Here is a 13,825-nt window from a genome sequence, read left to right on the forward strand (position 1 = left end):
TCATGCATGCCTTGAGCTGCATATTTTTGGTGGGTTGATGAGTATTTCAGCTGATGGATGCTGTTGTTTTCCCTGTGTAAGTGAATGACAATTGTTCTCAATTCAGAGCCTTCATAGTGTGACAAAGATTTTCTTTGGAGATATCTGCCACTACCACCAGGTTCAAATGCCATTGTGAACTCAGTTTTCTATAGCTGCTCTAATAATTCATCAGGTCTACGCCTGTACTTCTTGGGGAATGAGATCACATTTATTCTCTGTAAATCTGTACATAACCCAGCCACCCACCTAGTCTGGAAATCTTCATCACATATTTTTCCCAATGTCTGTGTCACACTATTATCCCTTGTTTAAACAATTTTATATTTTTTTAAGCTTAATTCATCTTTTCCAGGTTAAGCTGGTTTATCTGCAAGGCACTCAGATACGGACAATATAGTCATTGAATGCAACTAATGTTTTCCATTAGGCCCCAGCAAAAAATCCTGAATTATTTCCAGCTGCATCCTCTCGTGTGGGAATGTTTGTGCTTTACCTGCCCCTTTGCTAGCAGTTACGTTCTTGATTTCTTATATTTCAAAATTTCTGTTCACCTTTTACTGTTTAAACGTGTTAACATGTCAGATGCAGGGAGTTTAGAGTTCTACATTCTGGTTGGTGATTGCAGTCTAATCTACTAAGCCTGGCAGACTCACTGCTAACAGCAAGGTGTTGACTGGAAAATATTGGATACAAACAGGAAGATGGCAGAAATGGTAAACAGCTCTTTGTTTTTATGGTCTGTATTCTGTGTGTCCTACTAAATTGTTGCTTTAACCCATCTGGCCTGTGCCATCCAGAAAACATTTGGTCATTTACTCAGTAATTGCCCCACGTGCCCCAGGTTTTCATGTTTTGTGTGACTGTCTCTTGCTATCTTGTTCTTAATGTAGTGTTTGTCTTCCTTCTTAATCCACCTTCCCTCAGTGCTTACCATATTGGATTATTTCCTCTGTGACCTTGTGCATATCTAATAATCAACCCAAAATCCTTCCTTCCTTCCTGCGGGGATGGAAGAAGCCATGAGAGCAAGCAGCTTTTTCAGATCTGCTCTGGTTCCTTGCTTTGGAAAAGGAGATTAAAAAAAAACCCTTCTGTCATTCTGAACAGAGAACTAGAATATGGTTCACATTGCCATTTGGAAGGGTGAGAATGTTTTAACCATTTGAAAAATCATATGCAGGATTATTGTAAAGAGGTTTCTATAAAGCCAGAAAAATGGAAAAGTGAAACTCCTCAGATCATCTTGCTAAAGATAAGAATGAGAGTGGCAGCTTGTTGGTAATCTAAAGGGGACAATAAGTGAGAATACTGTGTTGTCAGAATGAAATTCAAGATGTTCTTTATACTTTGTAGAAATCATCAGGAGAAATTACCTGTGCCAGAAGATAAGAACTAGTTTGAAGTGGCGTGCTTTGAAAATAAAGAACATGGGTGAGAAGGGGGGTCATGTGGCATTTTTGGCCATGCCACAGCACAATCTGGATGTTGTAGATTCCAAATTGCACCGATCAACGTTAACCTGTTAAGGGGAAGAAAAAAAAAAAGCCTAAATATTATTTGGGATTTATAAGCACCAGTTGTGTATAAGACCCTGGAGGTAATTGCTGCCCTTCAGTCCCAAATGGCCGTGAGGAAGCAGCAGTACTAACACCGTATTATTTTGGATATTATTTTTTTAAAAAAAAGAACAAATTCTGGAGGAGGATGCCCAAGGCAAGCGACACCAGAATTAGGTAGTATCAGTTAAAGCACTCTGAATACAAACATGAGCATACACAGATCTGTGTGGTGAAATCTTGCTCCAGTACTTGGAGTCAAGATAATAATAGTATTTGAGAGGCAAGTTGGTGAACCTGCACCTGTTTCTTTTGCTTTATGACTAAAAAGATGTCACATCACATCAGAGATCCAAGATAAGTTGTTAGCTTGCTGAGGAGGTTACTAGAAGAGTCTGTGTACCCTTTGCAGAAGAGCCTAGGCTTTACTGCACAGTTGGGAAAGTCTGGCAGTGTCCAATCTGCTTTCCACCCTTGGAAAAATAGCTCCAGAATTTGTACATTTGTTAGCCCCAAAACCAGGTTGGGGAATTGTTTGTTTCCTCTTGGAGAACAACTTCCTTGAGCTAAAAAATCTTCTCTGTACATGGTGTTTTTATGTAACGCTTTCCATCAGCAGTAACATTAATGGTTTGAGACTCACATAGAGATGAACACCAAAGAAAGTCAAATAGTGGCAATCCTCCTTCTAGTTTCAGTGAGCTGTGGGGAAGGCACAAAAAGTGTAAGATGTTGTTCCGTGTTAACAACCAAACAAAACGAAAGCAAACAAAGCCTGGCCATGATTGTTCCAATACTAGTCCTGTTTGTTGGCTGTTCCTCCCTCATGTCTACCGCAGATTGTTTTGAGTCAGTAGCCAGCAATGCTCCAGTCTCTCACACAAGGTAAGTGTGCATGTAGTGTGTGTTTGCAGGTTGCATCACCACACCCTGACAGCATGTGATGCAATCGGATCAGCACTAAAAGGAAGACATTTTTTAGGGTGGCTTTTCTGTCATGTTAAATACTGCATGTTCTTTCTTTGAGCATTTTGCCCTCAACCATCTACAATAAGCTCTCAGCTGTGTTATAACTCACAGGTCTGTCTAGAAGAGTTTACTTGTTAATGCTTCATAGTTCTGAAGTCAAAACCTCAGACATTTTTTAGCACCGTTCATAATTACACAGATTATTTTTTTTAAGTGTTATTTATTTATTTTCCTAAATTCTTTCTGTACCTCAGTAGGCAAATCAGGTCTCCAGCACTATAGGTCTGTCATGTAACATCAGTGATCTCTCACACTGTGTTCTCAAAAATGAGCTGTATTTGCTGTAGGCCTGATATCAGCTCCTGAAATTTTCCCTATTAGTGCCAATTGCTTCTGCAAATGTATTTCTATCACTGTCTATGATCCCTGCTTTCTTATTCTCTTTGCTGTTTTTTTAGTTGAGATGAATATATCACACCTGCTATTCAGGTTAGTTGTCCTCTCTTCTAATACTGTGCAAAGACTGACACATGTCTATTAAGTTCCTCAACAATTCCTCTGTGTGTTGGCTCTAAAAAGCAAATGTTGGACCTAAAAAGGAAATGTTTGACCTAAAAAGGAAATGCTTCTTTCCACTCCATCTTCTGCCAGCACTTGCAGTTTACTGCTCTCTTGTGAGAGAACATAGGTGACTGACCATCTTTGATCTGGCTGACTGCTAAGCTGAGTGGTCCTGTTGATGGATAAACCTGCGTAGCTTTTGGGAAGCAGTTTTGGGAATGTCTTGTCTTTGCTGGTGAGACAAAGATGAGAACTAGTTTGTGAGCAGTTTCATGGCTGTGTTGCACGTCTCAGTGTTACCTACTGAAACGAGTCCAGTATCTGCAGTTATTTTGTAGATGTTCTTTTGCTTGAATTCTGAACCATCACTGTATCAAAGAATTTTAGCCCGTCGTCTTTCAGTCTTCTAGAAGAAAAGCTCTTTTTAGCTGCTTGAAACACATGGAATTGAAAAACCCAAACATTTCCTTTGCCTTCAAATACAGTTGGTACGACATCCATGCATTAACACTTACTTGCTATGTTAGCCTTGGATGATTCTGAGATGTTGTGAGGGCACTCAGAGTAAAAGAATAGTTGGGCTCTTCATTCATCATTATTTCTGTTCTCCTGGAACCGTAGTCCATGGATTTAGGATGGGTTTTTTCTTAGTTAAATGTAGAACAACTTTGTTTACCAATTCAGGAAATGTAGGACAGATGAGAGTAGGCTGCTGTGAAATGTTTGTTTTTCAGACAGAGTTAAACTGAGAACACACAGTTCCAGCTTATGTCCCTGCCAGGGCAGAGCAGGGCAGTTGGAACTAGGTGATCTTTAAGGTCCCTTCCAACCCAAAGTATTCTGTGATTCTATTCCCAAAGCCACAGACAGTTGATGGGATGCTCAGAATAAGGCTGCTGAAATGAACTGGAGTGGTTCAGCTCACAGGCCATTTGTACCATTGAAGTACACCCAAAGCACTGCTGACTGTCAAGTTTTTCACAAAGTAGTTTCTGATTTCTCCCATCTTGCTGTAAAACATCTGTGAGCCTAACTGACATGAGAAAGCATTGCTACTGCTCTGAAAGAAGAAAACAGAGCTAAGCTGAAAAGTAGAGTTGCATTTCCTTATAATGATTTCTTCATTGGCACGAAATTTGCCAGAAAGTATTCCTGGAAGTCTTGGATAAGTTTTTCTTTAATCAGAGATCACAACATAGGGAATGAGGAGGGGGAAAGCACTGTGGCTTCTCTGACAATTTGATTGTATTTTAAGCTGAGCTACTAATTCTTACGAAAGCAGCAAGAGTTCTGGGGAGCTTTACTGTTAGAGGCTTGTGCACTTTAGCACAGAAAGAAAAACAAACCAGAAAATGAATTATGATAGGATTTTTCTTTTATCACTTTAATAAACTTCTCTGGGGTACATCAGTAATCCACTCCACAACTTCCCCCACCCCCTCATCCCTTCAAATCCATGTATTCCACACTGACTAGTATAACGTGTGAAGAATGATACCTCAAAGAGACTCAGAAATATGTAAAGATCCCTGTGCCTTCCCTGCATATGTTAAAATAGTCAACAAAAACATGGTAATTTCAACTCCAGTTCATTTGATCTAATATTAAATTAGCTCCTCTTGGGATATCCTCTTTTTAATCAGTCAGAACACTTTTGTATGCTCACATTTTTCTGTGGGGTTCATTAAGAGTTAAGGAATTGAACAGAACTGCTGCAAGTAGAGATGAGAGACTTCTCCATGTTTCCCAGATCATTCTGACCTTGTGATATTTGGGGCATCAAAAGGATGAAACTTTACTGTTTAGAACCAGGGATATCAATGATGTCAGGTCTAAAACACGGGGATGAAAACTCCATTATTCCTCAAAAATGCACATATGAGATCCAGAATCAATTCAAGGTTTTGGCTTGGAAAAGTTAGATGTGAAGGTCTTGGAAAAAGGCAAAGATAAGGTGAAGTTTTTCCTGAGAACAAGTCCATAGGAGTGAGGTGGTGGGAGGAACAAAGGAACAGCAAAGCATATGGAATTGGGAGATTTTTTTTTTTTTTTGCTTGTTTTATTTCTTTATTTCTTTACTTAACAATTTTATGTAACAATTTCTCTGGGAAAGGTATGGTAAATATCCTTGGACTTGCATGTAATCACGATAGAAGCAAAGACACTCTGAAAAAGGATTTATTACCATGGGCCATCTTGCAAGACCAGAACCTTTATGGCAGTGGAGGTTGCTGGCCATGCTGCTACGGGCTTGTAGTCGTTTTGTTTTGGGGTTTTTTGTGTGAGGGCTAGAAAAGAGAAAATATATTACAGACCTCTTTATGCAAAAAACCCAAACTACCCACAGCAAAAAACAACCCTGCACACACACTGGAGTTTTTTAAAAAAAAAAGCCCCTTGAGTCCATTAACTTCATTGGATGCATTTCTAAAAGAAACAGCTTTGGATTAGCTGGCAATTGAAAATCCCACAGGAATGGGTTAGCTCGTATACATGCTACCCAAGAGAAAACAAAATTGTCACATATTTTGCTTAAGGTGTGGGAGGAAAAAATCAAATCAAATAGCATTTTACAAGTGCATGTAATAACTGGAATTTAAAACAAGATATGTATTATTCAAGTAATTCTAAGCATGGTATGGTAAATTTTTCATGAAGGTTAAGAAAAAAATGACAGAAATATCATTTAAACTGAGTGTTTTTGATGCTGAACTTGAAAGTGGGAGATTTAATAGAACTTTTTTTAATATGACGAGTCTCAGATAACATCATATTTGGCAAAGTGCTTTATTGGTTTTTGGATTAGAGTTTTTTTGTAAATTTTTCTTTTCGAACTAATAAAATTGATGTAGCTGTCAGTTTGGATTTGATCCCTATTTTGTTTTGCCTCAACAGCGTAATCTCAATCAGTCTAACTTATTTTTATGCTGCATTTACAAGGTATAAAGATGACAAATCACTCATGTCTCAGTGCTGGTATTTTATCAAAAGTTTGAATGAATATCAGGGCTGAGGACAACAGAGAAAGATGAGGTTCAGAACAAGAGCTGTGTAACAACACAGGCTGGGCAGGTTCTTCCACCTTCACCCCACTGCTCAATAGCGCATTTACAGTCCCACATAAATGAGCTTTGCACTGGCCAACATCAACCTTATTTGTCTTGAGCAAAAGCAGCAGAATCCATGGGGAAGATGGACAATGGGGTATTTTTTATGGCCCTGCTGAGGTCCTTGTTTTAACCTCCACCTTGCTCCTGAATCGTGTCTGTGGTGCAACCATTGAACCTTCTTTTATTGTCGGCTTCCTTCCTGACTTGTGACTCCTGGTAAAAGGGGTGGTCTCGAGAGACATCTGAAATTACCTCAACTCTCCTGCAGGAATAAGCAGGTCTAAGAGCAGGAATGTGATATACAAATGCCTCTACTTTGAGAACTTTTTATTTCATTGGTTTAATACAGATTTTAAACACATAAGGGAAAGGACTGGTTTTCACCATGTTTTCATGCAGCACATGTCAGAATGAGGCCTGAATCTCAGGTGAGACATGGAGGTGCCATTGAAGAATGCAATAATAATAAGAATTAAACTATGATAGCTTGAGAAATGTGAGTTTGCTTTCCTAGGAATTTATATGTTTGTTCTTTCTTCTCTTTTTTAAATTAGGCTTTACCTGAACTTTTTGAATCAATAATATTTTATCTCTGGCGTGTAAGATGATGTTGAGAAGACAGAAATCCCCTGAGCATCATTTGTTGATCAGGTGAAATGTTTCAGGGGGAGAAGTTGCAGAGAAGCATTTTTCAACTACAGTTTCTTAGTCCCTAACTTGTGATGACTCACAAGCCAGCAGGAATATTAGCAGTGAATTTATCCTCTGAGGTTCCATCTCACGGGGCATTCGAGATGATTAGAGAATTAGGAGGTGGGATTAATGTGAAATATCAGGCACAGGAACATCTTGTAAAGTTGAAGGATCAAATATCAACCTTTGGAAAGGAATTGCAAGCTCTGAATCAGAATTACAACAGTCTAAATGAGAGGCTGAAAGGGCTAGGCATTTATCTGTAGCATCAGAAAGAATACTCTGGGAAAATGGAAGTGATAGAAAATTAAATTAAAATTAAGAACTTGAGCTTGCTTGGCATGAAAATGAAGAAGCGGATACAACTGAAAGTAGGCACATGATATAGGACTTGCTTGAACTTTGCCTTTTAGCTGCCATTGATGAGGCATAGTGATATACTGTGCTCCTCAACTTCTTTCAGCTGTTAACGTATTTCACAGGGGTGAAGTCTTTAATGGAACTCTTTCTTATTTGTTCAGTACTGATGCAAATGAAAAGCACAGGACAAGAAAATCACTATTATTGCATAAGGAATATATCACATGAAAAAATATATACTATCCTCATCTGGGAAAGTACAATCTGCATCTCAAGAGCAAAACAGTTTCTCACCAATACAGAAGAGTTCTTGGGTTTTGATTGTTAAATTGTCTACTTTCACTTTCAGCTTCTGCCTTGTGTACACCTGGGAGTATCAAAAAAGAAATCACAAAGCTCTTTCTTTGCATGTTTGCTTGGAGGAAGATGGTTAGAGCCTTCTCTAGGGATAAACAAATGGAGGAATTCAAGCACAGGGAAAGTGACTCAAGCTGAGCCCTGATCTCTTGAGGCTCTGTCTGATGCTCTTGGGTGCCAGTCTTGGATGACAATGCTTAGGTGGTTTTTAGGATTTCACCCCTTTTCCCCCATGTGGTTTGCCTTTCTCTGAAGGGCAGTAAAGGAATATAACACTTTGTTGCCAGGAGGCCTAAGTAAAAGGAGTCAGTAGTCTTAGTCCTTTCCATGGGGTCTGTTGAAGTCTGGTAATTTTAGGGGTGTGTTGGAAATGGCATCTCAGTAGAGAGATGACAAAGACTGGAAGGATAGAAAGAACTCTCATGCCTCAAAAAAGAGATTCTCCTCAGCACTGGCATGAGTTCCTTTTATCAATATTAAGGGTGTGTTGATAGATGGCCAATAATATGGGCATATTGTCCATACCATGCCTGCTCAGTGGATTGAAAACCCTTCAGCTCTTGGCCTGCTAACGTGGCTCTTTTTTTATAAATGCTGAAGGTCTGCTAAGTAAGAAACATTTTAAAGGATTTTTGTACCATCTTTTCATTATTTAGCACGAAAAGGAATTTACTTGAAAGAATCTTCCCAAATTATACTTTATTTTCTTCTGAGAGCAAGGCCAATTTGTACTCTCATGAGCTGTGAAAACCCTGAAATCCTTTTCCAGCTTTACGGAAAGTAACAAAGAAATAGAAATCCCTGATATTTGATATTTTTTTCAGAAAGTTGCTATCTCTATATAATGAATTAGACACAATTAATTAGCTAGGCACCACAACTGTGAATATTCCTGTTAAGTGAACTTCAAAGCTTTCATGCTGACTGTTTGCAGGAGAGTCTTCATGCTACAATCATCACTGTGGTTGTCTGCTGCTTTTAATTGTGTCAGCAGTAACAAGAAGTGTACACTGATTTCCTCTCCAGAAGCTGGAGGTGTGTGGGCATCTGTAGGAACTCAGAGTGCCGAGTATATTTCTCTGCCTGTTTTTAAGGGTTCCTACCCCCCTGAACAACACTGTTTTAGCTTCAAACCTTGGAAAAAATTACCAACAGTCAGACAAGAACTAGAAAATACAGTGGTGGGAATTAGGTGATAGACTACTATGTAAGTTTGTCACAGGGTGAAAAATTTAGAGGTTTTAGGCTTCTCTTTATAGTAAATAGATAAGAGTAAAAAATATCAAAATGGAGGATTGTTCTTGTTCTATAGACCTTCTTCTCCTTCTTCTACTACTCCATATTCTGCAATTAAAGTAGTTTGGAATGACTAGATAGAGAATTCTGCAGTTCCTAGTTGTGTCACTGAATAATTGGTAAGACAGTGAAAATAATGTATGTTTTCAGTAACTATTGGTTAAAATATCTTTAAAAGGCTGTGTAAATCTTGATAATTGCTCTCACTCCTACTTTTCCTCCTTCCATGCTGTACCTGGGTCATCCTAATGGCTCAGTTCCTCTGATAAGACTTAATAAACAACTATCTAGAAGCATTGAAACTACAGAAGACGTCTCGCTTTATCTTTGAAACTCCTTGCAAGGACTTTCAGCAAATTCTCTCCCATCAGGAGAGACTCGGTTTATGGCATGGTAAAGTGTCAGGCATCCTCATGGTTGTAACAGATTTTCAAAACCTGCCTGAAGCATGCACAGAACTGAACTGACACATGGGTACGGTCACATTTCATTGAGAAACTCCAGTTATGAAAGCTGGGTCTAAAGGTATGTTCTGAGTCAGACCCACAGGACAGATGTTTTCGTTTCTCACAACTGCTCCCCTGGTAATACAGACTTTTCCTTCACAGGAGATATAATAAGGTACAACTGTAAGAAGAAGGTATGGTTTCTGTTTTAGTGGAAACAGTCACTTGTAATCGTCTATCAGCCTGTATTCCTCTCACAAATGGGAATTTCTAGGTGATTTCAGCATGTGCAAAGGACTCTTTAATTCCCACACTAAATGTGTGCGTGTCCTTGTAAAACAGGTAAAAACAGGCTGAGTCTCCTGAAAATAGCTAGGGCTTTTTCCCAGTAAACACTTGACTTCATGCTTATATATCGAAGACAGAGTATTATTTTCAAGTTGCAAACTTTTTCTTTGCCCATTTGATTAATTTCATTTCGTTCTTCCATACTCCAAATTTTCCTTAGGGGTATTTGCAACATTTTCCAATGAAGTGTTTGTTGCAAGTTTAATTAACTTGTTGCTTATTTTCCTTTCTGCTATTCAACTTGAATTTTAATATATTTAGCATTAATAATGGTCTCTGCCTTAAGGAATTTACAGTGAAAAAAATAGGGATACGTAAAATGTGTGACAGAGAATGTCTTATTTACAACTATAAACTCGCCTCTTGCAGCTCTTGTGAAAGCACTCTGTTGTAAAATGGGGCTTGAGTGAAAGGCAGTGAATAGCTTGGCTTTAGCACAGCTTCTTCCTCATGCCAGTCAGCACCTTCAGAAAAATGTTATTGACAATGACAATAACTACTTGACGTTCTCACAAAATTTCTGAAACATAAATAACATTTAAGGAGGATTATTCCCCCCCCTTTCATTTTTCCTTATAACCTTTGTTTTTTCCTGCACTCAAATCGGTGCTCTGATGAATGAATAGATGTACACAGAGCACTGATCCTTATCTTATTAGCCTCCTGGATCTGGTTTTATCTCACTTAGACAGAATTTGGCTGCTGCTCAACAGTTGCTGCTGTCACACATGTTGCTGGGCATACTAAGAGCCACTTTGCCACCGTAATGGATTGCTGGATGGGGGACCAGCTCATCCCTATTCAGCAGAAGAGCTGAGGAATATTCATACTTTTAGGAAAGTGTCCAAGCTGTTGACCTCAGCATTCACTGCAGGGATGGAGTGCCCTGATGTGCTTTGCTGAACTTTACCCTCTTTGTTTGTTAAGCACTGATGATAATTTTGCAGCAGAAAGCCTGTTTCTGGCATCTGTTTCATGCTGGAGAACTGGGCTGTGGCCACTTTGCTTCCTCTTGCAGCTCTCATGGAAACTTTTTAAAAAGTTTAAACTATTACTGAATTGACAGTGGATGCCAAAGGGGTTCTTTTTACCAGGAGTTTAAAAATCTATGCCAGATCTAACCTACATGCATTTTCAGAGTGTGTGAACACCGTTGTTAGACATCAGTGAGACTTTTGTGCAGAAAAGAATTGCAGTCACACAGCAGCTTTTACTTTGCAGAGCACACATCTTAGTATGTGGTTTGCATGTTTGTCCGGGCTTGGGAAGTGGTAATTTTGAAAAGTGGGTGTGCAAGCAGAAACTTGCTCACAATCAGATGAACCTGGCAGAGAAGGGAGAACCTTGCCTGGTGCTCAGCTGCCTGGATGTCCATTGCTTCTCCTGATAAACACTGAGAGCAGTTTACAGGAAGTTCGATTTACAGAGCATATACTGAGGAGAGGTCCTTTCAACTGTATGTAGAAATCATGGGCTACAGAGATGTGGCAGTTAGCTCTTAATGTCCTATGAACTATCTTTTTTACTTGAATTTAAAATCTGTAATCCTTGAGGTTTAAAGCAACCCTTGCTCCTCTGCTCTAAGTTAAGCGATGTTTTTAGCAATAATTGGTTTTCATGCTTAGCAGTTCCCCTTGTCCATTGCTTTGATGGTTCACTGGAATGTTTTAACTGGAAAACTGTAATATTTCCAGAGCTTACAGTGTAATAAGTTTTCAACTCAGGGGCCACGTGTGGGTCAGCTGGGCAACTCCAGCAGCACAGAGAGAAATGAGTGTGAGTTGATGTTGCATTCCCATCTTCTTTGTGGGAAACACTGGTCACTGCATCATCCCTGTCAGGCAATTTGAAAAGCTCTGGTTGCACAGCTGGACTCTCTTCTTGGACTTGGAGCAGTGAGGCTTACTTTTTGTCGGCTGTCAGAATATTTTATGGATCATGCTTGTAATTTTTCACTTGCCTGAGTTGTCTCCTGTTTAATTCTCAGTTCAGTGATCAGTCCTTTTCTGGTTTCCTTTTCAGGAAATGCTTGATTTGTGTGAAGACGTTCAAAAGTATATTTCTACATGTTTTTGTTTCCTTGTTTGCTTTTTTTAAAGTCCCCTAGAATAAAATAGTGCATTGTACATTCACACTCTGGCTCAGTGTAGTCACCACCTGGGGTGCTTATTTTTTTTTGTTCCCCTTAGGTTGGTTTTTGTGGCTTTTGTTTGTTTGTTACATTTTTGGTTGGTTGGTTGGTTTGATTTTTTGACGAGGAAAGCCATCACAGAACTTAGAAACTTTTGTGGTGGAATAAGTAGTCCAGCAAGTTCTATATTCTCACAAAAGGTTTTGGGTTTGAAAGATTAAGAATGTAACCAGAGAACAGAGATTGAGCTGAAAAGTGCATAGTTATCTCCATCCAGGAATGTTCACCATGAGGATGGTGCAAGTTCAGCTATGCTCATAACCAAGCTGATCCTTCCTGTGCGTCCAGAACTCTGCCCAGTGAGTGAGACAGACTTTATCCTATTTACAGAGCTGCCTTCACATGGGGAGACATCAATTTTAGCTGTACCAGTGCATAACAGAAGTCACTGAAACAGGGAGCATTACCCATGTTGTGCAGAGCCACCCCAGTCAGGGTTTTATTCAAGGAGGAAAGAAAATCTCAATTAGTTCCCCTCCTGCCCCTTAAATCCACCTGTTATGGACTAAATACAGTGTGAAAGTTAAAGCTACATTAGTACAGTGCATCAATTGATAGAGCATTGCTCAACCCAAAATCCCAACCAAGTGTCGTGATCTTGTCCCTGTTTTTAGGAGGATGGCTGCTAAATAGGAGCTCTAATAAATGCCATTTAACAGCATTGCATTCACAGCCCACCACACCATGAATTCTGGAGTTGCTTCATTAGTACTCCAGCTATGGTTTGCTCTCCTTTCTTTACAGCAAAGAACAGACCAGGAAGAGTTCTTGCTAAGGACCAGCATTGCAGAAGCAGCCTGCTGAACTTCCTTCAAAATACTGAATTGCACTGACCTTTTTTGGCTTCTTTTTTTCCTCTTCATGTATTTTCCTTCCATTAGAATTGTTCTGTAGTTTTTGTGGATATGCTGTCATCTTTCATTCAGCTGCTGCTGGTTAGGAGCAAGCACTCATTATAGTTGTCCTTTTAAATCAAAGTGCAAAATAGCAAGCAAAAAAGAGGTGCAAAGAGAGAAACATGCAGGAGACAGCTAAGGAGGTAAAGTGAGGTTGGCAAAAACGTTGGAGAAAAAGAAGAGAGAAGAAGAGAGCAATCCTGCTAGCCCAGAGAAAGGTGAAGAGCATTGAAGGGCAGCTTGTAATGCTGTGCCTCAGGACCTGCGGTAGTCTGTGTGACTGGGGAGGTGTGGTGGTTTTTTCCTTAATTCCCTCAGAATTTAGTCCACTAAGTGTAGGCCCCAAGTCACCTCCTGTCTGCAATCAAATGTATTGCCAGAGGTGAAGTGGTGTCTTTCTGTTCTCTTTCCCTCCTTCAGCTCCTTTGCTTCCCTTATTCTTGTCTGCATGCCATTTTCATAATTTATCTGTTTGGTCTCCACAACTTTGTGATTTCTGTGGTGTCTCTCTGCTGTTTCAATATTTTTTTGCCTCCATTGCACTTCTGCTTTAGATAATGCCTTCCTTCCTCTGTTTATTTCTTTTTCCATCCTCTACTGCCCTCTTTGATGACTTTCTCTTTTTCTCCCATCCTTGTTTGCTGTTCTTTGCTTCGGATTTTTTGATGCATTGCCACACAGCTTTGCCTGGTTTATTTGTTGCCCTTTTTCTTTCTTAATTTCCCTTCTTCCCTACATCTGGCAGTATTAAGACAGACTATATCTTAATATGCTAATCATACCACTGAGATCAAGGTAAAATATTCAGAAAAATGAAAATATATGTGAGTTGAAATTAAACGCAAAATTCTTCTACATTTCTCCTCATTTTCTTCTTTGAGGATAAGAGAAAGGATCAAAAACTTCTTGTATGTCAAAAGTGTTTTTATAGTGGTCAAAAGAGTAGCAGTTGATAAGTCCACACTGACTAGTATTTTTAGAGACAAAAGTTAACTAAAAT

Source organism: Corvus hawaiiensis, chromosome 4, assembly GCF_020740725.1.
Source record: "Corvus hawaiiensis isolate bCorHaw1 chromosome 4, bCorHaw1.pri.cur, whole genome shotgun sequence".
NCBI classification, from domain to species: Eukaryota; Metazoa; Chordata; class Aves; order Passeriformes; family Corvidae; genus Corvus; species Corvus hawaiiensis.